General features: G+C 35.8%; 2 long non-coding RNA genes across 4 annotated transcripts; both read left to right on the top strand.

The window, feature by feature from the left end:
- The first annotated feature begins 9,195 nt into the window (after window positions 1-9,195).
- On the top strand, window positions 9,196-22,634 carry LOC126822170 (uncharacterized). The gene is made up of 4 exons (XR_008788074.1): window positions 9,196-10,119; window positions 19,725-19,848; window positions 20,107-20,194; window positions 21,124-22,634. It is a non-coding gene; the product is annotated as an uncharacterized LOC126822170 (long non-coding RNA).
- On the top strand, window positions 13,199-18,955 carry LOC126822153 (uncharacterized). 3 transcript variants are annotated; one of them, XR_007680683.2, is made up of 4 exons: window positions 15,922-16,015; window positions 16,308-16,937; window positions 17,675-17,748; window positions 17,982-18,955. It is a non-coding gene; the product is annotated as an uncharacterized LOC126822153 (long non-coding RNA). The 3 variants fall into 3 exon arrangements; XR_008788073.1 differs by lacking the exons at window positions 15,922-16,015; window positions 16,308-16,937 and adding an exon at window positions 13,199-13,222 and having other exon boundaries at window positions 17,982-18,925; XR_007680685.2 differs by lacking the exon at window positions 16,308-16,937 and having other exon boundaries at window positions 15,915-16,015; window positions 17,982-18,922.
- Window positions 22,635-24,367: the final 1,733 nt, after the last annotated feature.

Here is a 24,367-nt window from a genome sequence, read left to right as displayed (position 1 = left end):
TTGTCATTTGTTTCTTCGTCAGTTTCATTAGGTGACTTTAATAACACTTAAAAATCAAATATCCCCTACTTTTTTTGAATAGTATATATGAATATGACAAGACCATAATCAATGAAGTAATTTGACTGTAAGTTTCAGCAAATTCCCTTTATCGACTGACGTTGGGTGGAATCCATCCCCCCCCCCCCCAAGCACCCGACAAGTAAATAATAAGGCAAAGGATGATAGATGATGTGAAAATGGTCATTTAATTATTCATAAATGACGAATAAAAATACAATATATACAAAAGATAAACAACATAAACAATTAATGAATAAACAAACAAACATGCATAATATACCAAATTTTCAATCACATAATATAAGGATTGAAAAACAGCAAAAGAAATTATTTTCAAAACATTTTAATTAAAGTAACATTGCAACTCTATACAGCAATTGAATGAGACATAGATGGGGGTCATCGAAGATGAAACCGGCCAAATCAAAAAGTTCAATAAATGCAAATGGTAAACCACATAAAAATTTTCGAATAATATGCTAATCAATAAAATAAAATATGGTGGTGGTGGGGAAGAGGCGGTTAAACAAATATCCAAATATGCGTAAATTATGAGGTGATCGGTAACACAATATAAAGCTGGCACATCCAAAGCGACTTACTAATGACTAATGAGCTTAGGTATACCAGCGAGGGTCGACTAAAGATTAAGCCCCGCCCACGAGTGATCACCGGTGATCACGTGTTTACTTATCATTGTTTTAACTATTGAGTTATACACTTGCCGATAAAATGTTTTATGTACATAAATGATTTTTATCGACTGACGTTGGGTGGAACCCATTTCCCCCCCCTCCCCCAAGCACCCGACAAGTAAATAATAAGGCAAAGGATGATAGATGATATGAAAATGGTCATTTAATTATTCATAAATGACGAATAAAAAATACAATATATACAAAAGATAAACAACATAAACAATTAATGAATAAACAAACAAACATGCATAAACCAAATTTTCAATCACATAATATAAGGATTGAAAAACAGCAAAAGAAATTATTTTCAAAACATTTCAATTAAAGTAACATTGCAACTCTATACAGCAATTGAATGAGACATAGATGGGGGTCATCGAAGATGAAACCGGCCAAGGTATGGCAGGCCGAATCTTCAGTCAAGGTCTGTTATACCCCCCATCCCGTATCATTAATTATTACTATGGCTGATGTAGGAAGAGCACCCATGTGTCTACCTAACTTATAACTGAAGGACTGGTATGCGGATGTATTTTTTGTAAGCGTCTGAATTCCATCTTCCCATTCTCTGAATGGCTTCCATGGAATGGCCTCCAGAACAGGCCGCAGATGCTGCGCCGATTCGGAAACTATGTGCCTTGTATAAGTGTGTGTTAAGGCCTGCTGCCTTAAGTGACAGTTTGAGGTAATTAGTAAATTGAAGTCGAGATACCCCAGAGTGGTCTAGCCAAGCAAACAATGGGCCCTTAAATGATCCTCTGAGTTGCAGAAAAGTCCACAACGCAGTCACTGGACAGAGCTGAGGAACTGTTCCTTTAGCGAGATGTAATGTTGGGATGAATTTGCCTGCACTATGTTTGAAGTTTGAAGAAACGCGTGAAATGCCAATAGATACATGGCTCTCAGCAGACATTTCTTAAAGTAACTAAAACCGAGTAGGTCCAAGGATTCTATGAGTTTTTTCAAAATGCATGGCGTTATTGGCAATCTGGCGTCTCTGGATGGTTTATTTTTTAGAAAGCCTTGCTTAATTTTCTGCACGAGGAAGTGGTTAGCAAAACTTGGAAAACCTTTTATTTGGTTAAAGTAGTTGAGTACTGCTAAGTACATAGCTACAGTGGAATATGCCCGTTTGATACTGTAGCAATGGGCAATGAAGGTTAAGATGTGGTCAATTCTGACCGGGAAGGATGAAGCACCCGGAAAGTGGCCATTGATGAAGGCCAGATACATTTTCTTAACCTGTCCATACTGTCTCTGTGAAGAGTTGGAAAGAGATGACTTCACCAGCGAGTCAGCTAGATCTTTTAATAAGGGAACCTTTGGTGATATCCTTTGTTTAGACTGGAAGGGTGCGGCATCTAAAAAGTAAGAGATTTGTAACTACTTAACCAATATATATGTTACAGTAACAGCAAGTGGGAATGCACGGATGTAGGACTGCGGTCCATTTCTGGGAATTGCGCGTGAAAGGAAACGAATTTTAGCCTAGATAACAGATCTGCTGCTGTGTTTTCTATGCCTGGGATATGCTGTGCCTTGAAAAGTATGTTAAATTTCAGTGTTTGCATTATGAATCTACGCAACAGTTTCATGATTTTTGTGTCTTTTGACGTTTGCTTATTCAATAAATGCACGACTGCTATGTTGTCACAGTGAAACAGAATGCATCTGTTGGTGAGTTGCGGTGCCCATATTTCTACTGCTAGGACGATTGGGAAGAGTTCACGAATTGTAATGTGTGTATAATTGAAACTATCGTCCCATGATGTTGCAACCATTGATTTTGAAATATACAGGCAAAGCCTATAAAACTAGCGTCCGAATAAAGCTCTAATTTGTCTGAGGACAACCAAATGTCGGGCAGAAGAATCGCTTTACCATTAAATTCATTGGCAAATCGAGCCCATGCATCAATGTCAGCTAGTGCCTCTTTGTTAAGGCGTCTACGATGAAAAGATTTTCTGAGCCCCATGGTCAGGTTGATAATCCTACGTAGGAATACTCGTCCCGGCACAATAACTTGGCAGGTAAAATTAAGGAACCCAATCAAAGATTGTAATTCTTTAAGTGTGGTCCGTCTTTTATTTTGAAAATGTAATAACCGCTGCCTTAATTTGTTAAGTTTATCTGTTGGGAGACGGATTTCCATGGCTAGTGTATCAATTTCAATGCCCAGAAATTGAATGGTCGTGCATGGGCTTACTGTTTTGTCTGGGTGAAGAGGTACGCCCAAGTCCCTACAGATCTTAACAAAACTATTAAGGCTCATTTCACATGAGTTAGAGGTGGGAGGACCGAGGAAAAGAAAGTCATCAATAATATGTACGCATTTAGTAGGTTTAAATTTATTCTCCATGATCCAATGAAGGGCGTGACTAAATTTCTCAAATAAGTTACATGAATAACTGAGGCCAAATGGTAAGGTTTTGTCATAATAGTTTTTGTTTTCATACGTAAATCCCAGTAGCTAGAAATATGCTGGATGTATGGGAATTATTTTAAACCCATGGACCGTATGATTCGTAATGCATTATCGATAGTTTGATATGCGACACTTGAGTCAGCTCTTGAAATAGAGTCATTAACCGATGTGCCACCGGGAAATGATAAGTGATGGATCATCCTAAATTCGCCAGCTGTGTGTTTAGGCGAACTGCAGAAATTAGGAAAGGGTTTTTGATTAAATGGGCCTGCGATTCGTCCGGCCAAGATTTCGTTCATAATTTTTTGTTTAGCAAAATGCTGATCTAAGGATAAGGACTTTAAGTTTTTACAAGTTTGTTTTGGTGTGATCTTATGTGATGGAATGGTAAAACCAAAACGGAAGCCATCGATCAAGAATTTTTTGGCATCACAATTATAGCCGTCTAACCAAAAATCTAGGAATGAAGCATTCACCGGAGTGCAAATGTCTAAGTGCAGTCATTTGTTGGAAGATTTTGTGAATGGCCTGCTATCTCTAGAATACTGCAGCTGGTTATTTCTCGTATGAGCGTTATTAGGTTTAGTACATACGTATTTGTGATGTTGGCCTCTGCAGTTTTGGCATATGTGGGGAAAAGAGCAAGATGCACCCCTGGCACATGCTCCTTTGTTGTTATTAAAAGCAAAGCAGAATTTAAATTTAGGTGTATCAGAACTTAAGTGATTGTTGTTAAAACCTGACTGTGTTTTAAATTTGAGACCAGTAGCCAGGGCTTCCTGGTAAAGTTTCATGTTAATCATAGCCCATGGTTTAAGTGAGGGGTTTAATTCTCTCCATAGGCGAAACGATCTATCGTAATTGATGGCTGCAGCCTCACAAGATTGTTTTGCCAGCCTCTGTATGTCTAAGACATATTTTATCAATTGTACAGCCTCATGTGGGAATTGGTGACAAAAAATCCCTACAAACATGTGGAAGGCAGTCAGCCATTGGCTTAATGAAGAAACCTTCTTCGTTATATTGCGCTTGACGAAAGTCATTTCTCCCTGCTGGTATCTTAGTACGAATTCATCTGGAGATGAGACCGATGTGTTTAATAAATCTCCTAGTTCAATAAATTCGTTTGCCCAAATCTTTGCGCAGACTTTTCCATCAATACCTAATGTAATTGGCTTAGATGCCAATTGGTCAGCAATAGATGAACTATTACCTGCTTGAGGTGTCTCGGCAGGATGTCTGTCCATGTTATCTGACATCTGTAGTGATTGCATGACCGCATCGGTAATAGCAGGGATGGCATTCGAAATAGCTTTTGCTATTTTGTTGTCCAATGAATCTCTGTGTTTTCGTACTTTACTCCCCTGAGCAAGCCTTTTAGTTGCTTTTATCTTTGTGGTGGACTGGAGTTTCCTCTTAGTTACTTTCATGTTTGTTAATCTGAAGAAAATATATCCAAAAATTGATGAATTAAGGATAAAGATACCAATAAGAAACAGTGCCATCATACATGGGCCAACGCCTTAATCATTTACACCAGGCCAGGGCCCTAATCATTTACACATGGGCCAGTGCCCTAAACAGTTACACACCTGGGCCAGTGCCCTCTAAACACACCTGGGCCAGTGCCCTCTACACACCTGGGCCAGTGCCCTCTATACACACCTGGGCCAGTGCCCTCTACACACCTGGGCCAGTGCCCGAATATTTATACACGGGCCAGTGCCCTGATACTTTTACATGGGCCAGTGCCCTGATACTTTTACATGGGCCAGTGCCCTAATACTTTTACATGGACCAGTGCCCTAATACTTTTACATTTGGCCAGTGCCCTAATATATAAACATGGGCTAGTGCCCTAAATTTTTTTTAAAAGGGGGCCCATGCCCTACTATTTTGTTTTAAATGGGCCAGTGCCCTCAACTGATCACGTGGTCCAATGCCACAGCCGTAACGCGCCATAACGCTAATTCTTTCATTGCTCCTGAGCGATAATATGCCTACAATTGTGATATGGCCAGTGCCTTTATGCGTTCTTGTTAAAGAATAAAATTCTCATACCTTTGCCGGAATATTAAAATGAGTAGGCTATTGACAGACAGGGGAGCTATCCCTGGTAAAAAGCAAAAAATTATCTATTTAACTACTAGAAATGGTACCTGAAAGAAAAAGTATATATTATTAAAATAAGAAGGACAAACAAAATAAATAATCATGCAGCACCACACTCTAGTGTCCTAATGGTTTACATTTCCTCATTGCCAATAATACCACCCCGCGTAAATTTCTAATATAAGGTTGATAGCCGTATGCCTTGGATAAATGGACGCCGTCGGAAAACACCGGTTTAGGGGAGTTATTAATCCCACTAAAACACCAAAAATTAATCATGTCTTTGTTCTTTAAATGTTCTTTTAGTGCACTGTTGGCTTCTTTTACTCGTGTATTATAATCCACAATCGTGCAGTTCCTTGTCTTGGTTCTGTTAAACAATGATCCTATTGTCACACTCTTTATATTATATCGCTTTCTAAGAGTCTCTGCGTACGCGATTAATTTAAACACTATTAATTCGGTGTTATCCTCGGCACTATCAAGGTCGTTTCCTCCTAAATGAAGTATCAGATGACTTGGTTTTTCGGAACGAACTTTCAACTCGAATTTATGTACGTGTCTAGATTTGAGAATAGAACCGCCAGAAACACCAAATAATCATAACTTAAAACAGCTTTTCTTTAAGTTTAAATTGGTCCATTGTGTGTTCTTTTGAATAAAGCTGTCCAATCTTGCGATGTGCGAAGCTCCAAGAATCAGAGTTTTTTTTCTTGCATTTCAAGATGGCGGTCTAAGTAGGTCACCGACAGCGTGGGTACCATAGGAGAACTTGGAACTGTGCTATTAGAATTAACACTAACTAAGTCATTTACTGGAGCTTCTATACTAAATTTAAAACTTACTCAGGTTAACCACCGGGTTTCCCAAATTAACGATCCAAGACTTTCTCCAAGAATTTTAAACAAATATCCAAATATGCGTAAATTATGAGGTGATCGGTAACACAATATAAAGCTGGCACATCCAAAGCGACTTACTAATGACTAATGAGCTTAGGTATACCAGCGAGGGTCGACTTAAGCTTAAGCCCCGCCCACGAGTGATCACCGGTGATCACGTGTTGACTTATCATTGTTTTAACTATTGAGTTATACACTTGCCGATAAAATGTTTTATGTACATAAATGATTTTTATATTATCTAGTTTTTAACTATTATAGCGAGAACTGCCAACTCTTTATTTAATCTCCCATAATGTACCTTTAAGTGGTTATTTATTTATCAAGACCATGTGTGACACTACGGTGTTTTAAATAGATCAATTAACTCTGACTACCACTTTGGGTATAAAAATTCTTTATAACATCTATAATGCAAAGGTTATATACAGGAAACTAGACACACAGTTATGACATTAAGTATCAACTAAATATAATTTCCCATCACTTCACGAGTGTTCGGTGACGATCTACATGTTTCTATGCCGGTCTCAAATGATGTCTGAATTCCGGCTCTTAAATCGAGGCGGATACTTGTCCCTCTAGCCCAGCTCTATGATGTCCAAATGATGTCTTGAACTTAAACCCCGCTGGTTCTTATAAAGAGGATACGTAAATGACCAGGCAATTCCTTTAACTGATTGGTCAGCTGCTCAGAAGCTACCCTGGTCTTAAACACAATGTTTTAATATGGGCACCAAGGAGGTGGGGCGGATGACGAGTTTCCACTATTCTAAGGCGTGAGATACCATATTTGGATTACTAGGTTATGATGCCATTGTCCGATTTTAATCTACAAGATATATCTAATTAGCCCCGTTTTCGATGTCACTTGTACTAGCTAACGACTTCAATACATTAAATAGAGCATCACTTAAGAGAACTCTAATAACCTCTACTACAGTATATATAGTATAACACCAGAACTGAAAATTAGATTGATTTGGCCATATTGCCTGCTAGTTGTAAGTAGAAGTAAAATCATTATTGCAGCCCTGCTTATCCTGTTTTATTATTGTTTTTGTAGGTAATCTCAAATGCAGACGAGCAAGCAAAAGGATTATTGGATATTTTACGGACACGTGGTTCGAAGTGTTTCGACCTATTTTGTGAAGCTCTGATAGCCGATGACCAAGAAAGTTTTGTGACTGAATTTTTGAAACCTAAATCCAGTGAAAAAGGTTCCAACGAGGAACACCGAGTGTTCAAGAGAACACATTCACTGTCGGCTACTTTAGATCATGAGGTCTGTCATAGAGCCAAGTGGTGTTGTTTCTAAAATCCCATGCTTGTACTTGACAAGGAGTAGGGTCGCCTGCCCAGGCTCATGAAGTTTCTCCGCTGCCCCCAGTTTCGTCCTACGTATATTGTCGCCCCTGGACGTCCAGACGTCCCTCCGTTCACATTTTGTTGATGGACACGCTACAGGTCACAATTTTTATCTTATTTTGACGAAACTTTAAATATAGGTTTATATCCCAAAGATCGATGGGTTCCTTTAGATATTGGCATGTGTCGGACCGTAACTTCATGTTTTTAGCTTGTGGACACTCTAGAGGTCACCATTTGTATCAGATTTTGATGAAACTTCAACTGTAGATTTATAACCCAAAGATCCCGGTTCGGTTCGATATTCGCGCATATCGGATCGTAACAACCTGGGTTATGGTCCCTGAGTGTACGAAATATCGGGTTAATAGCTTATGGACCCTAAAAGTTAAAAGTTTTGAATGTTCAGGCTTTAAAAGAAAATTATCATCTGAAGAACGTAAACATCGCCCTGGTATATACATATGTAAAAGTTCAGATAAATAAACAGGTGCTAAGTTTTTCAAACATTTAAAAGTTAAAAATACAATTTTAAAATCAATTCTATAAGAAATTGGTAACCAATGTAATTTTTTTTTAAAATTGGGGTAATATGGTCATAATTTTTCATGCGTGTAATGAGGCGTGCAGCTGTATTTTGGACTCGTTAAAGTTTATCTAAAAGTTTGGCTAATAACGGGTTAAAATTGCGACCAAAATATTAACTAGTCTTTTTGTGGAGTCTAAAGAGATAAATTTAAGTATTCTACCAATATTTCTTATATTACAATAACACAATTTACATATATAATTTACTTAGGCTTCCATACTCATATTCATATCAAATATTGCACCAATATTAAAGGTTTAATTTCTCTATTACCAATTAAGAATGGAGATTTACAACCAATATTTGATAATTGTTTATTTATCCAAATGATCTCGGTTCCTTTCGATATTCGTGCATATCGGACTATAACCCGATGGATTATGCCCCCTGATTGTACAAAAAAAATAGCATTTTACTTTAGCTAGTTTTCTGTCCATTTCCTGCAAGACCGCTTGTTTTGTTTGCGATTAAATAACGGACATAAGTAATTCGGACTAAATTAATTATTTAATTAAAGTAGTTTTGCTTCCTGGTAATAATTGTTTGAACCTTCCTCTCTTTATTTATTTAAAACACAGTTAAAATGGTGTAAGGATAAACCTACTAACCCAAAACCCGAAGAGGATGGAAGTAAGTCTAATTTTACAACAATTCAATATTTCAGTTTGAAAATGATATGGAAATTTCGCTGTTTTCTTTTTATTAGTCTGATTTTCTCAACGAAGATGAGCAATATTATTGAGTTAAAGTCAAATGCTAGTTGTGACTAGATGACCTCTAGAACTGGCACCAGTGACAGGGGCGGATCTAGGAATTTTTGGAGGAGGGGGTTTGCCAGGTTCCCGAGACAATATATCTTGAAGGGAGTGGGGGTTTATCCCCCACGGCCTTGAAAACTTTTGAGAAATACATGATCTCTATCGTCATTTTGGCGTATATACTTATATACACACTGGGATTTTTAGAGAGAGAAAATCCAACATCCCGTTTGACGTAAATTTTTATTACGCAAAGCATTAACTGTGATATCACACACTGAAAAAAAAACTTGTGTTGGATCTCAACACAAGTACTTGTGTGAAAATTATTCTACACAAGTTATGTGTTGTTTTGCATTGCATTAACACAAACTTGTGTTCTTTTTAATGCATTAACACAAATCTTGTGTTTTTTCCATATAATTAACACAAGTAATGTGTACCGTCAACAAATATTTTTTTTTTTAAATTTGAACTCCATACAAAGTCTTAATCCGGGGGTCCACAAGTAAGAGAAAGGTATTTTTTACTCAGACAATATAGCCAGACAGACTTGAATGCTAATTGGTGTTAAGATGTCTGTAGTTAAAATAAAGTTGGGCCCAATAAACTGGTAGATCCAAGGCCTGTTGAGCGCTCATGCCCGGTGTGATTTTAACAATTGACTCCAAATGCGTTGACAAGAAAATAAGTAAAACTGTTATTGAATGTGATTGGTTGATAAAATCAACGTACTATAGGCTACATTTTGTCTGCGATATCATCTCGGTGGAAGCGGACATTAAATGAAGTGATTTCACACAATTAATTTAACATTTAACAACGTGCTGAAATGATTTTGGAGCAGTGATATGTTTGACAAATGTAAGCTAATGGTCACATAGAATACAAGACCGCAGGTTTGTGAATATTTATATAAAAAAAATAATACCATGTATGTAATTTAGCATCGATATTGTTTCTCTGTATAATATTAGTATTTCGTTTCCTTAAAAAAAACTCCAACAATTTAAACCGGAAGTTCATGTTTATAATATGGCGCGTTCAGGAAAAAAATTTCGGCATGTTATTATCAAATCTGTTCAATTTTTCTGAAATCATGCTTAATTAACATTAGTTGTTCGGCGCTACGATGTTGTTCAAATACTTACATTACAGAATCACATTATGATTAAAGCAGAAACGGTTCGACTTGAACCAGCAGGTAAGAATCTGTTTTGAAATTATATCTTGGGAGGTTGGATTGGCGTTGGAGACCCGATTGGCGGCCATTTTGATTCTTGTTTCATGATTTTTTTTATATTATAACGATTTTGCCAAGAGTAGACATTAACGCGGGCACAGACTAGAAAAAAATCTTTTTACACTTTTGTGTTAGTTGAATTGTAATCTAATTTATGTTTAAAAAAACAACCTTAAATCTAATAAGCAGACGGAAGATGTGGACGAACAACAAGAAGTTATGGAGGTCCCAACAACTGAACCTATGGAAGTAGAAGAATCGTTTACAGCCGAAACCCGATACGATGTGCCAGTTCCGGTTATGGAGTCCTCCATCTCAGACGATGCCGACGTTAGTGTCTTCTGCGACGAAGAACCCGTAGTGGTGTATCACTATAAACCTCAGAATGCCTCGTTCGGCATTTCTGTCCAAACGAGGCAAAAACGTGTCAAAATTTTTGCCCCGATTTTGCCTCAGTGTAACGAGGTAAAAAAAATACCTCGTTTCTCTGGAGTTCCAAAACGTGTTTTTTTTTTAAATTGCCCTGTTTTTGGAACGAGGTATTTTGTTCAGAACGAGGCTGGGTAAAATTGCCTCGTTTACTAAACGAGGTATTATATCCAAGATAATTATTAGCGGTATTTGCTGTCAACAAATAGAGCCATACAAATAATGTTCGGACCATCATGTGACCAATTGCAGATCTAGAAATTAGATTATTTATTTGGGACATGATATTGTTCATAGTTATGGCTTACTACACTGGAGTTCTATTATGTATAATAAACGCTTCCCGAGCGAAACAAAACATAACAATGTCACGTGACAATATTACATATAGCGGATACAAGCGTTCTTTGATTACATGCTGTTTGGTTTGATTATTAAATAATACGGCAATCTGTATATATGGGAAAAGGAGAATGAATTTCCCCAAATCCAAAACTAGATGACTGGAATATTTATTGAATGGAAAGTAAATATTTTATAAACAAAAATATTCGGATTTGCAGTATCCTAACTTGGATGGATTTGTGATTTGAATCTCGAACTCAGTGTTTTATACATTTTATTATAAAATTGTAATAAATGTTTTACATGAATGAATAAAATCTACAATTTAAAACAGTACAATAACATTGTGATTTGACGCTCTACAAATCACTAAGAGTATAACAATTGCTTGTTGAAAAAGCGTTAATAATATGTTTTTTTCCATTTATTATTTTTTAAAAATATATTCAAAAAGAATGCGTCTTTTACAGATTTCAATATAACCACAAATGGTTGATTTTTTTAATGCTAAGATAAGTATTAATGGTTTGTATTTGAAAATCAAATTATATAAGCGAAAAATAGTAAGATACATTATGTATATCTTAAAACACGCCCTTCTCAGTTACTACTTCGGCGAATATCGTTTGATAATTTAGATGATCAGAATTAAACACCGTTTTGCTATGTTATTATTTTTTTATGATTGGGTGGGGGTATACTTAATTAGGGGATTGGATTGAAAGATTATAGCTACCATCTTATGGAGACATAATGTTTGGTGCATTTACGGTCTTATAAAGCTCTATTCTTACATAAAGAATTCTTGATTCGCACGGAAGTGTTTTAGCCGTGATCATTTTAAGTCATGCTTATGCCAAGATCTGGGTAAGTGTTAATTTAACTAGATATCAGAAAAGTACCACGTTTTCATAAATGTACTCTTTAGATAAATTGTACAATATTTATCAGTTCACTAGTTACAATAAAATCATGCATTATAGCTATTTTTATTTATTTATCCCTGGTGCTTCAAATTCAATTTAGGGTGCCTCAACATATTTAAAAATATGTTTTAAAGCTTTAGGTCATTTTATTATATCTTTCTACCATAAATAATAGCCCGAATTTAGGTATACCAAAAGTTAAAGAAATATAAACAGTTTTTGAGTCATTCAGATATGACTGCCAAAATTGTCACCAACACACATGTCGTGTTTAGGCTAAAATCTAACCAGAAAAGTATTGTCAATACATAATAAAATATATATTGCATTAATCAATTCCATTCCACAATTGGTTTGTCTTAAACTCGTCATTTGTGTTCATGGGCATCAGGGTCGAGATGGCAACGTTATATGTTTTATTCGTCTAATTTACTATAAAACATCATTCGGTTTGCCTCACGGGTTAACGGCATATTATGTATAATAAACGCTTCCCGAGCGAAACAAAACATAACAATGTCACGTGACAATATTACATATGGCGGATACAAGCGTTCTTTGATTACATGCTGTTTGGTTTGATTATTAAATAATACGGCAATCTGTATATATGGGAAAAGGAGAATGAATTTCCCCAAATCCAAAACTAGATGACTGGAATATTTATTGAATGGAAAGTAAATATTTTATAAACAAAAATATTCGGATTTGCAGTATCCTAGCTTGGATGGATTTGTGATTTGAATCTCGAACTCAGTGTTTTATACATTTTATTATAAAATTGTAATAAATGTTTTACATGAATGAATAAAATCTACAATTTAAAACAGTACAATAACATTGTGATTTGACGCTCTACAAATCACTAAGAGTATAACAATTGCTTGTTGAAAAAGCGTTAATAATATGGTTTTTTTCCATTTATTATTTTTTAAAAATATATTCAAAAAGAATGCGTCTTTTACAGATTTCAATATAACCACAACTGGTTGATTGTTTTAATGCTAAGATAAGTATTAATGGTTTGTATTTGAAAATCAAATTATATAAGCGTAAAATAGTAAGATACATTATGTATATCTTAAAACACGCCCTTCTCAGTTACTACTTCGGCGAATATCGTTTGATAATTTAGATGATCAGAATTAAACACCGTTTTGCTATGTTATTATTTTTTTATGATTGGGTGGGGGTATACTTAATTAGGGGATTGGATTGAAAGATTATAGCTACCATCTTGTGGAGACATAATGTGTGGTCCATTTACGGTCTTATAAAGCTCTATTCTTACATAAAGAATTCTTGATTCGCACGGAAGTGTTTTAGCCGTGATCATTTTAAGTCATGCTTATGCCAAGATCTGGGTAAGTGTTAATTTAACTAGATATCAGAAAAGTACCACGTTTTCATAAATGTACTCTTTAGATAAATTGTACAATATTTATCAGTTCACTAGTTACAATAAAATCATGCATTATAGCTATTTTTATTTATTTATCCCTGGTGCTTCAAATTCAATTTAGGGTGCCTCAACATATTTAAAAATATGTTTTAAAGCTTTAGGTCATTTTATTATATCTTTCTACCATAAATAATAGCCCGAATTTAGGTATACCAAAAGTTAAAGAAATATAAACAGTTTTTGAGTCATTCAGATATGACTGCCAAAATTGTCACCAACACACATGTCGTGTTTAGGCTAAAATCTAACCAGAAAAGTATTGTCAATACATAATAAAATATATATTGCATTAATCAATTCCATTCCACAATTGGTTTGTCTTAAACTCGTCATTTGTGTTCATGGGCATCAGGGTCGAGATGGCAACGTTATATGTTTTATTCGTCTAATTTACTATAAAACATCATTCGGTTTGCCTCACGGGTTAACGGCATATTAATAGCTTTATTAATTGAGATGGTTCCTTTACTTATAGTTTATTTTTCGAATTGCTTTTTGTATTTATTTAAATGGAAATATTAACAACATTCTATAAGTCAATCCACGAACATACCCAATTTCAATATTTGCGTGTTGACCTTTAACATCACACTTAGATCCTGTACGCTTTGTGTCTTACAGTCAATACATGTCATGAAGAACTCTTTAGACATAATTTCGTTTATAATACTTTACTCGTTTCTATTGAGTTGTTTAGCAGAAGTAACCCATGACAACAATATGTTGAGACGACTACGTAACAGAATAGGACGATTCAATGTTATTAAAATGACACAATGACAATTTTAATCTTATTACCAACCCTTTCACAATATTTGAATGAAATATCTCACACAGGGTGTTAATCTGTTTTCAGTTTCTATTCCAATTCAATAAAACATTTAATACATGTCTTGGCTTGATTCATTATTTACAATTTAATACGTTAATCGTGTATTTTAAATAATACAGTTCAAGAGATCAAAACATTTCCGAATTTATACATTCAACATTACACGTAGACCTAAATGTATTTTTCAAATACGTGTATAAACATTTATATGAAATATATTATAAACAGATATGCTATGACCAGAGTTGCCATTATCTTTATTATTCGACTGGAAAACTCCTGTCATTCACTCTGTCGTTCGACTGATCCATCATTCACGTTGTCATTTCCGAGTCTGAAATTTGAGGTATAGGGGTAGCTCGGACCGGGGAGTAACATAGGCCAGGTGGCGTTAGTCTACCACTTCCGGTTTCGGAGTTATGACCCCCGAGCGAAGCCGGGCATTCTTCTAGTATATAAATAAATATATAAATAAATCATCTTCATGGTCATCATCACTTTTTAACACCAATCATCGTCGCCTGACAATTACCTTATCTATTCAAAGCGCTTGTTTAGTTTTAAATACTTGTGAACTTTACTAAAACTCACTTTGTTGAACGGGTTACTTTCGTTGGTATCGCCATATAGGAACGCTTTTGTATTTATGGATTTAAATGGGAGGGTATTTAATGTTGAGATACGCAGAGACGAATAATTTGGGCAGTGCAGAAAATAATGGTCGCTGTCTTCTTGAGTATGACCACAACTGCATGTCGGGTTATGTGAAATATGCATTAAAAATCTATGGAAGTTTAGAGCACTTTTACAATTACGAAGTCTGGAATGTATAATCTGAAATTAACGTTCTCCATAGTAACATCTTACTGACATCAATAAATACAAAAATATGACTAAGTCAATAAGACGGTATACAAGCCAAAATGCAAGTCGAAAATAAGAAATTAGGAAAAAAAACGAGGGGCGCTATTATCGTAGTGTATTATTTCTTGATTTCCTATTTTCGAGTCGATTTTGGCTTGTATAGCGTTGCTGTCGCCTCACATTTTGTTGTAACTGCTACTTTTCGACTTTCGTGTTTTGGAGGGCGAAAAGTAGAAATTAAGAATGGTAGGCTTCTATAGTTAGGCGTTTGTATATATGACTGTATACTTGACACATGTACGACCTGAATGGCTGAATGGCCGGTAACCAAATATGTTGTTGTGAGTGTTAAACGACATCGTAATTATTTTATATTTTGCAAAAAAAACAAACAACAAAAAACAAAACAAAAAAAACACAAGCCGTGATTGCCATTACTACAATACGGATTACTAAATATACTTTGTGTTCAATTTTATATTTTAATACTGAAGACAGGGCCGGACTATAAATGAACAAGGCGGATCCTTTTGGCTTATATTGAGTAATTATTGCAACGTGTTACAGTTGAAAGTTCCAAAGCATTTTCACATTCCATGTCCGATAAATTTAATCATCATGCAACTACTGATTGGTGGGTCGTCGAAACATTTAGATGCATACATCACAGCACCGTGGTTTAGACAACTTGCAATTGAACTAGTTTTATTGTTGTACACATAATGAAAGAAACTGTGTTATTTCACAGCTGAATTCTATGGTAAGAACCGTAGAACCACCTTGTAGGGAATAACTTTTAAACTTTAACACCCTATACACACTCTACCAGCGGCATCTTTGACCCACACTCTCTTAACATTAATCCAAACTTTAAATCTTTCAACGGCCATGATTAATACAATTGCCAACTTGCTCTTCTTCTACTAAATTAAAGATTCGTGTGGAGATTCTGTCGATATAATCATATATTTATATCTGCTCTTTCTTAAAATGGAGACGGTTAGTAAAATGGTCTTCTTTACGTTCCTAAATATCAGTATGACCTTAGTGAATACCGCACGATTACGATCCGTTCCAGACTGATAACTTTACGTTCCTAAATATCAGTCTGACCGTGTTGAATTCCGTACGATTACGATCCGTTCCATACTGATACCTTAATTATAGGCTAATTATAGAGCCTTCAATTTCAAACACATTTTTATTATCATATGCTCTTATTTTTTTTTCATCATTATATGATTAACATTTCCTAAACTTTACGATTTTCAACTTTTTTTAAAAATAATAGTCCATCTCTGAGACAACAAAAACGTAAATAAATGGAAGATAAAAGCAAGAAAGACAACCCTAATAAAGGAGTCAGGACTAAAACTAGTAATTATTTCCCCTTATTTCATGATTGTCGAATGTAGTGCGAGTTATAAATAGACAATTTTTCCCTTAATTTTTTTCTCCCCTCTTCCTGCATTTTTGGGTTGACTTTTTGGTCTAGAATTGGAGAAAAGGGATCAAATTTGCAATTTCATAGCAGTTTTGGGTAATACTGATGATATTACAGCGGAGGGATAGGGGTTGTAAAGTGTCTTTCTGCAGAGCAATCATTGTGTCGGAAGTGAGATTTTCACCCCTGTCAACTTCAAATCCGTGTAGCAAAAAATCTAAACGGTCAACCCCCTACAAAATTATGATGAGGAGATTGCCAAATGTTGTCCCCATTGTGCCTATAAAGATTGGAACCAACGGAATGTTGAGCAAAAAGCTACAGCCTGTGATGTTACAGTCATTTAACATTGAAGTCAATGGGCAAATAATTGCTAGTCTGACTCCTGATGATATAAAGAAGCATGGCCGACTCGGGATGTTGATATTTTTTCAACGGCTTATTTCCTGAAGTTTTGAATGGAAAGTGTCAGAAATGGTAAGAATACTGCTTTTTTATTGCCCAGCAGTAAGTTTTTTGACTATTTGGTATCAAAATAGCCATGATTGGGGGTATCCGTTGGTTGAGTGTGAATTTTGGGTTGTAAATGTGTAACATTTTGTTCACAATGATATCAAAACATGGTTAGGTCTAAATATTAAGGCCAACACAACTCCAGATTTGGTCTAAAGTCACGAGATGTAAACAAGACTGACCCTAACCCAAGACCCAGGCCTTACCCTAACCCACAATCTTGTCAAAAAGCATGTAGCCTAGGCCTAAGCCAAGACCTAGTTCTGACCCTAGCCCAAACCCACAATTGTGTCAAAAAATCATGTGCCCTAACCCTATTTACATGTTGTGACCTTGAACCAAGTCTGCAGTTGGCCTTAACATTTAGACCTAACATGTTTTTGACATCATACAATGAACTGTTAACATGTACACTCCAAAATTCACACCTGTGTGACTTTTGACCAAACATGCAGTTGGCCTTAATATTTAGACCGAACTTCAAAACATGGCATCTACCTTTGAGATTGGCTTAGACTTATGTGACACTCAAGGTTTACTTTTTTACTGATTGTTAACTGGTTTCTTTTTGGAGGGCCAGTGACGGGCTGTTCGCGAGAAATAAAGAGTTTTTTTTTCTATTTCCAGTTGAAACCATATTTTTTTCTTATTTTCTCACTGTTTTTTATTGCATATTTATCCCCAGCCTCCTATCATTTCAGGTGCCAGGGCAATGTTTCATAGAGTGGAATGATTGACCTCAACACAAGTATTAAAAAAAAAAGAAGCAAAACAGGTGAGATAAATGCATTTCATACACTTTAAGAAGTACATCCAACCTCATCCCCACTTCTGCTGACTAATAGTAATGGGCTGGAAATTTGGTACTGCACAGGCCTGTCTTCTCCCCTTGCCATTTAACTGAATGACAGAATTCCACATTTTGACCATTTTCTGGATGTCAATGACCATTTCCCTGGATAGTATTCGCCCCAGAATTCTCATTCTCATCCAAATTTAACATTTCAGGTCTACATCTCAAAACCTGATCTCTTCCTGGACTGGCTTTAGGAGAACGATGATGCATATCAATTTCATCCCTGATCTCTATGACACCTGTGGTGGAAGTGGAGGGCAAATCGTAATCAGTTTGGGTTCCAGCCCCGAGGACCTCTGTAAACTTTGCTTTTTGGTGATGACTTAATTTCCGAGCTTGAAAAGGACGCTTGTGTGTTTATCATGGCCTCTCATATTGGAAGATAACATTAATGGCTTGTGTGTTGATCGACGGTTGTGCATATCTCTTGGTCAGGAAAGTTGTCGGCACCATCGCCATTGTAAATCATTTGACAGGCCCGAGTGAACGGGGCGACCTATGATTGGTCAGCAATGTATCAGATTCCATACCGGGGGGTGGGGATGAAAAAACTGTTGTAGTGTTACATAATCAGATTATTTCAACTTACTTATCCTGTGGAAATACAGCTATATAGGAGATATTTTGAAATTCATAGGCACTGCATGTTTCAACATTTTAGATTGACCACAATCTGGCACTTGAAACTATGTTAACAGAGAAAAACTGTGTGGTTTTCGATGAAAGTGTTAAAAGTCTAATATTGCATCATGATTACTGTTTTAAAGTATTTTCGTGTTTGATTTATATTGAATTCATCTCATCTTTTTGAAGAATGCATTTATGTTCAATAATAAAAATGTTCTGTGGAATTCAAAATTCATGTGCTTTTAAATTATCAGATTCCAAACTGGGGGGTAGGGATCAAAAAGCTGTTGTAGTGTTACATAATCAGATTATTTCAACTTACTTATCCTATGGAAATACAGCTATATAGGAGATATTTTAAAATTGATAGGCACTGCATGTTTCAACATTTAGATTTGACCACAATTTGGCACTTGAAACTACGTTAACAGAGAAAAACTGTGTGGTTTTCGATGAAAGTGTTAAAAAGTCTAATATTGCATTATGATTACTGTTTTAAAGTATTTTCGTGTTTGATTTATATTGAATTGTATTTAGAAAACGGAGGAAACCGAATGACCCAGCGAAAAACTCAAGAGATTGGACAGGCGACTCTACTCCTTGAAATTGAAACCATGCCACTTAACACAATGACAGACCCTGTGATTTCATGCGCATGCATTACCTACTAGACCATTCGCCCCAGCCCCACCCCATATCAAATAAAAGTATAACTTATTTCAAATATGATATTTACATATAAAGAAAGTAGAGAGACTTCAATCTTACTAGAAAAATACTAGATTACCTGAAATGAAATGGGGTTTAAAGACAACGTCCTACTGGTCAGCTCCGACTGGTCTAATGCATTGTGCTAAGTGAAAATGTTTGTCTGGGCAGCGACACTATGGCCTACTCTCATACCGAATTCAAACTGCCAAGAGAACTTTTATGTGTACGCCAATGTGTACATTGGATCTCAGTGGAAACCACTCTGCAAAATCAAGATGAGCCTTCTCGGTCAACCCAAAGAGATAACCTGTGGCCTCCATGCTAGTGTGCCAGCACCTAATTTACTCAGTCACCATGGCCGTCTTCTAATTACTGCGACAGTGAAACCATGTGACAAACAAGGATTATTAAGATAGACTTTTACGGCTTGGTAGTTCCTTGGGATTAAAACTTTTGATACATATAGATACATTAGTTTCAATTTCATATCACACAGTTTGTATATATGGTAAGGTAGCTTTAATCGTAAATTACATATCATGTATTTATTTTTTCAGTTTCAATATTGGATGTATATGCAAATCACCCAGAAAAAGATCATGTAATAACAAAAGAAATTATAAAAGAAAAAAAGGAAGAAGAAATGGCTGGAAAAAATGATGATAGAGCATCTTTTTCTTGGTGGGTAACTATTTAATTCTAATAGAAAAGATTGTTATGCTATTTTGAAATCTAAAATTCAGTTTAGTATAGTAAAACTGTACACGTCATGTATGAGCAGAGACAGAATCTTAGTTATATGTAGATATCACTGTCTCATCTGTGGCAAAGCAAACCAACACATGAAACAAAACAAATGTAATTAAAGTAACATTTTTTTAATTAATCAAAACTGTCTAGTCAATTTAAGCCAACTAATACATTGCCATTTTTTTTCAGTTACCCACCTCGGAAGATCAAGTTGGAAAGGGCTATTGATATTGTGGAGACGTTTTCTCACAGATCTTGCTTATCAGATAAAGACTATGTAAGTACCATGCATATTTGCTTTTTAAATCAGGAACTGGTTCTATACACTTGGTGGGGGGGGGGGGTGGATGGACGTTAAACCCCATTTCTCTCTCTCTCCTAAATATTGAGATTTTTGTTTACTTTTAAACTGCATATATTCAAGGTATCAGGAGCTTTTTATGGCTCCCGTACAATTTTATAAACATGAAGGACTGTACCTTTTGAATATTAAGCCATCAAATTATTTTATAATTTTGAAAATGAAATGAAATGGGGTTTAACATCCTACTGTTTTGCTCATAAATTGGGCAGTGTGCTATGAAGGGAATTTTGCCCGGGCAGCGGCGCTACAGCCTACTCTTATATCGAATTCCAATTGCCAAGGAATCTTTTATGTGCACGCCAATGTGTACACGGGACCTCGGTTTTTCGTCCCATCCGAACGACTAGACAGCTGTCCTTGTCAGGTCCTCCGTCCTGTATCACTGACAAGGGGAAAACACGCAAAATGTAAGTAACATATATATTTGTATTTTTAATCAGGAAGTACTTCTATACACTTGCTTGGTAATCTAGTTATTCTTCTTGGGGCAATGCCTAGGACTCTCTGTTTCAAGTACTTGGCATGCTTGATTTTTGCCAATCACATCCATTGATTTCCTTCAAGTTGCGATAGGCCCTACATGTATGTGTATTTTTACAGTAAATAGCAGTAAAATAATGATGGACAGTATTTTACTTTCAAATAGATTTCAGTAGATTTTAAAGGGTAATATCCAATTTGTTGTCAATGGAAATAAAATAAGAATGGGTCCAAAAATAATATAACATTACGCAAAGTTGAAACCAAATAGAGACGCGGTCTCGATGTGGCAAAATAAATTGTTTATTTAAACGTTGTGAACCATAGAAAGTATTCTTATCTCCTACTTTTTATTTTTTTAGGCTGGAACACCATTGAAAGAGTATTTGCTGTATGATAACAACAAGAAAACCCAAGCATCAATTTATTTTATACTTCTGGGAAAGAATGCATTTGACCCAATTTTTAAATATTTATTTTTTGTTATTAATGTTAAATTTTCTTCCAAAACACAATTAGATTTTAATTCTCTTCAGAAATGTATGTATAATATAGCAAGTAAAGTGGCATATAAATCACTTAGAATTCGGTCAGAAATCATAAAGTATTTAATAGGCATTACTAGAAACCAAATGTAGATCAAATACACCCAGAATTACAAAAAACCTTGACCTACATAAAGGTGACTTTCCCTTGCTTATGAAATGAAATACGGTTTAGTATCCTACTTTTCTGTGTTCTTAGAGTGATTCTGCCCTACACCCTACTCTTATATCAAATATTTCAACTGTCAAGGGTTCTTCAACGGGAACCCGGGGGGGGGGGGGCAATGATTAACACGCACACATTTGATCAGGAAGTCTGTCATTGAGTCAAATAATTCAATTGTCAAGGCTTCTTCTAAGTGAACGCAGTGGGGATGGTTTCGATTCCGGGAATGGGGGAGGGGGTGGTGGATGGCCGAATGGTAAGCATGTGCGTGCGGTATCATAGGCCTGTCATTGAGTCAACTGGCGTGGTTTCGAATCCCCGGTTGTACGTGACAAGGAGTAGGGTCGCCTGTCCAATCTTGTGGGTTTTCTACGGGACCTACGGTTTCCTCCCACTGCTAAAGACCCCTATGCGCAACGAATTATTGAAATAAAATTAAACCATATGTTAATCCCGAAATGACCTAGTTTGTGTCAAGTGGACGTTAAACCCCATTTCTCTCTCTCTCTCTTTCGATTCCGGGCTTGTACCCAATTATCCCTTGCCATATCCAAGACTACTGACAAGTGGGAACTATGCCGGAAAATCCAGTTGAAATTTCTCGGCCAACACCTTATACTCACTGAACCACTGTGGCTTATGACTTGTAATTGTATATAAATTTTTTGTGCATATGATATTTTTTTATTTCAATCCTATAATCTTGATGCTTTGCTTCTTTTATTTACAAAATATTCATTTTGTTTGGGTTTTTGTAATGAGGAAAAGGTTTTACATCATTTTATTTCTCCTGCAAAATAGTGCATTTTTCTTTTGTTAGTTATTTCTATATGTCTCACAAATCACTTGTAGTGTGATTTTGTAGCACTTTTCAGTTTTTGAAATTGTTTCAATTTAGTGCATAATTAATCTTAGTGCTTGGTTTGGATGTTATTAAATTTAGATATTATTTGAATTATATATTTTGGAGTATGGGGTAGGGATACTGTGTACATATCTTTATATTCTCAGTTCTTGTTTTGGGGTAAAGAACAATTTATATAGCTATTTTATATTTTGTGATAGGTAAAGTGTGTGGGGTTAAGAACAATTTAAATAGCTATGTTATATTTTGTGATGGGTAAAGTGGTGTGTGTGTGTGTGTGGGGGGGGGGGTCATTATATATAACACAATATAATTAGTATTAGAATTCTCTGTTTTTCTGTTAACATTTCAAATATCTATTTAGTTTTGATGTATTAATTTACTTTTTCCTATGATTTTATGAATAAATAATAATCTTACAAAAACAAAAACAAATTTTGTTTCCTTCTTTTATCAAACTTTACAGGTCTAACAGAGCAAAGAGATGGGTCCTGCATAAAAAGGTTGCTATACTGTATATAAATTGGGGAAAAACACAACACAAGTTTTTGTGGATGGTTTGTATGAAACCACACAAGTTTCAGAAATTTCAACACAAGTTTCAGAAATTTTAACACAAGTTTCAGAAATTCAACACAAGTTTCAAAAATTTCAACACAAGTTTCAAAAATTTCAACACAAGTATTGTAGATTTTCACACAAGTTTCAACACAAGTTTGTGTTGTTTGATAAATTTTAACACAAGTTTTGTGTTGTTTCAACATTTAACACAAGTTTTGTGTTGTTTCAACACAAGTTTGTGTTGTTAAATAGAGACACCTTACTTGTGTTGAAAACAACACAAGTTTGTGTTGTTTCAACACAAGTTTTTTTTCAGTGCATATGTCTATATAATTATCTCGCTCTTTGAATGTCCATCCCATCCACCATTTGACGATAAGGGATAAAGCACACGACCGTGCTACTTTTCTCATAATAAGTGGACCCCCACCCTCTGGATCCGTCCCTGGTAAATATTATTGACCCCCGAAAAGAAAAAATCAAGAATATTTTCGTTAGATGAGGATAAATCTAACATTAAAAATGTAAAATAATTAAATCATACTTTTGTATTTTCAGTGTTGACGATGGAAACAGAGGAAAATATACATATGTTTTTAGGTTTAGGAAATGCTGAGATGCCCCAGACGCCAGCAGCTGATGCATGTTTCTCTAATATGACCAAGTTAGAAAATAAAGAAAAAACTGAAAATAAGTATGTTAGGGACTTATTGCAAGTTATTATCAAAGTGGTGGAGTGCAACACAGCAATAATTCAAGACACGTATGCACGCCTAGCACGCTTTGAATCAAATGAAGGTAAGGAAGCTGGTCTTCAAGCTGAAAATAAAGCCATGAAGGACGAAAACGCAATTCTTAAGGCTGAAAATGCCATTCTTAAGGCTGAAAATGCCATTCTTAAGGAAAATGCCATTCTTAAGGCTGAAAATGCCATTCTTAAGGCTGAAAATAAAAGACTTAAGGTCAGAAGACAGCCACCATCGCCACCCTTAGTCGGTATTGGTAACTATGCAGAAAGCCCGCCAGGAGCTCAACAATTGAAGATGTCCGGGGACATACGTTCAATGCATCTTCCAAGAAGTACGCTGGCCATTCCGTCAGTGCAGTTTGCACCCACTCCGAAAAAAAGGCGTATAAGTGCAACTTCAACTGCAATGCACGTAGCGCTATCTATTAGTAGTGATGGCACTTATGCTGATGGGACGTCCATGGTTACGCCAATTTGGGCAGGACAAGTAGCTAAAGCAGATAAAGAAAGGGCAGCTGCAGGCCTTAAACGGATTGTAGATAAACCAGTGGCAAAAAAGCCACAATCGCGGATTAGGCGTAGCGCTTCCAAAAGTGGAAAACTTACGTTGACTTCTGGTTATACATTGGAAAGAAAGTCAAAAAGTGACTGCAGCCATGGGATAAACCAGCATTTCTGTAACAAGTGTTGTAACAAGGCACACGGATCTTGCGAGTCTTCA

Source organism: Patella vulgata, chromosome 5, assembly GCF_932274485.2.
Source record: "Patella vulgata chromosome 5, xgPatVulg1.2, whole genome shotgun sequence".
NCBI lineage: Eukaryota > Metazoa > Mollusca > Gastropoda > Patellidae > Patella > Patella vulgata.
This window is presented reverse-complemented; position numbering and strand designations above follow the sequence as displayed.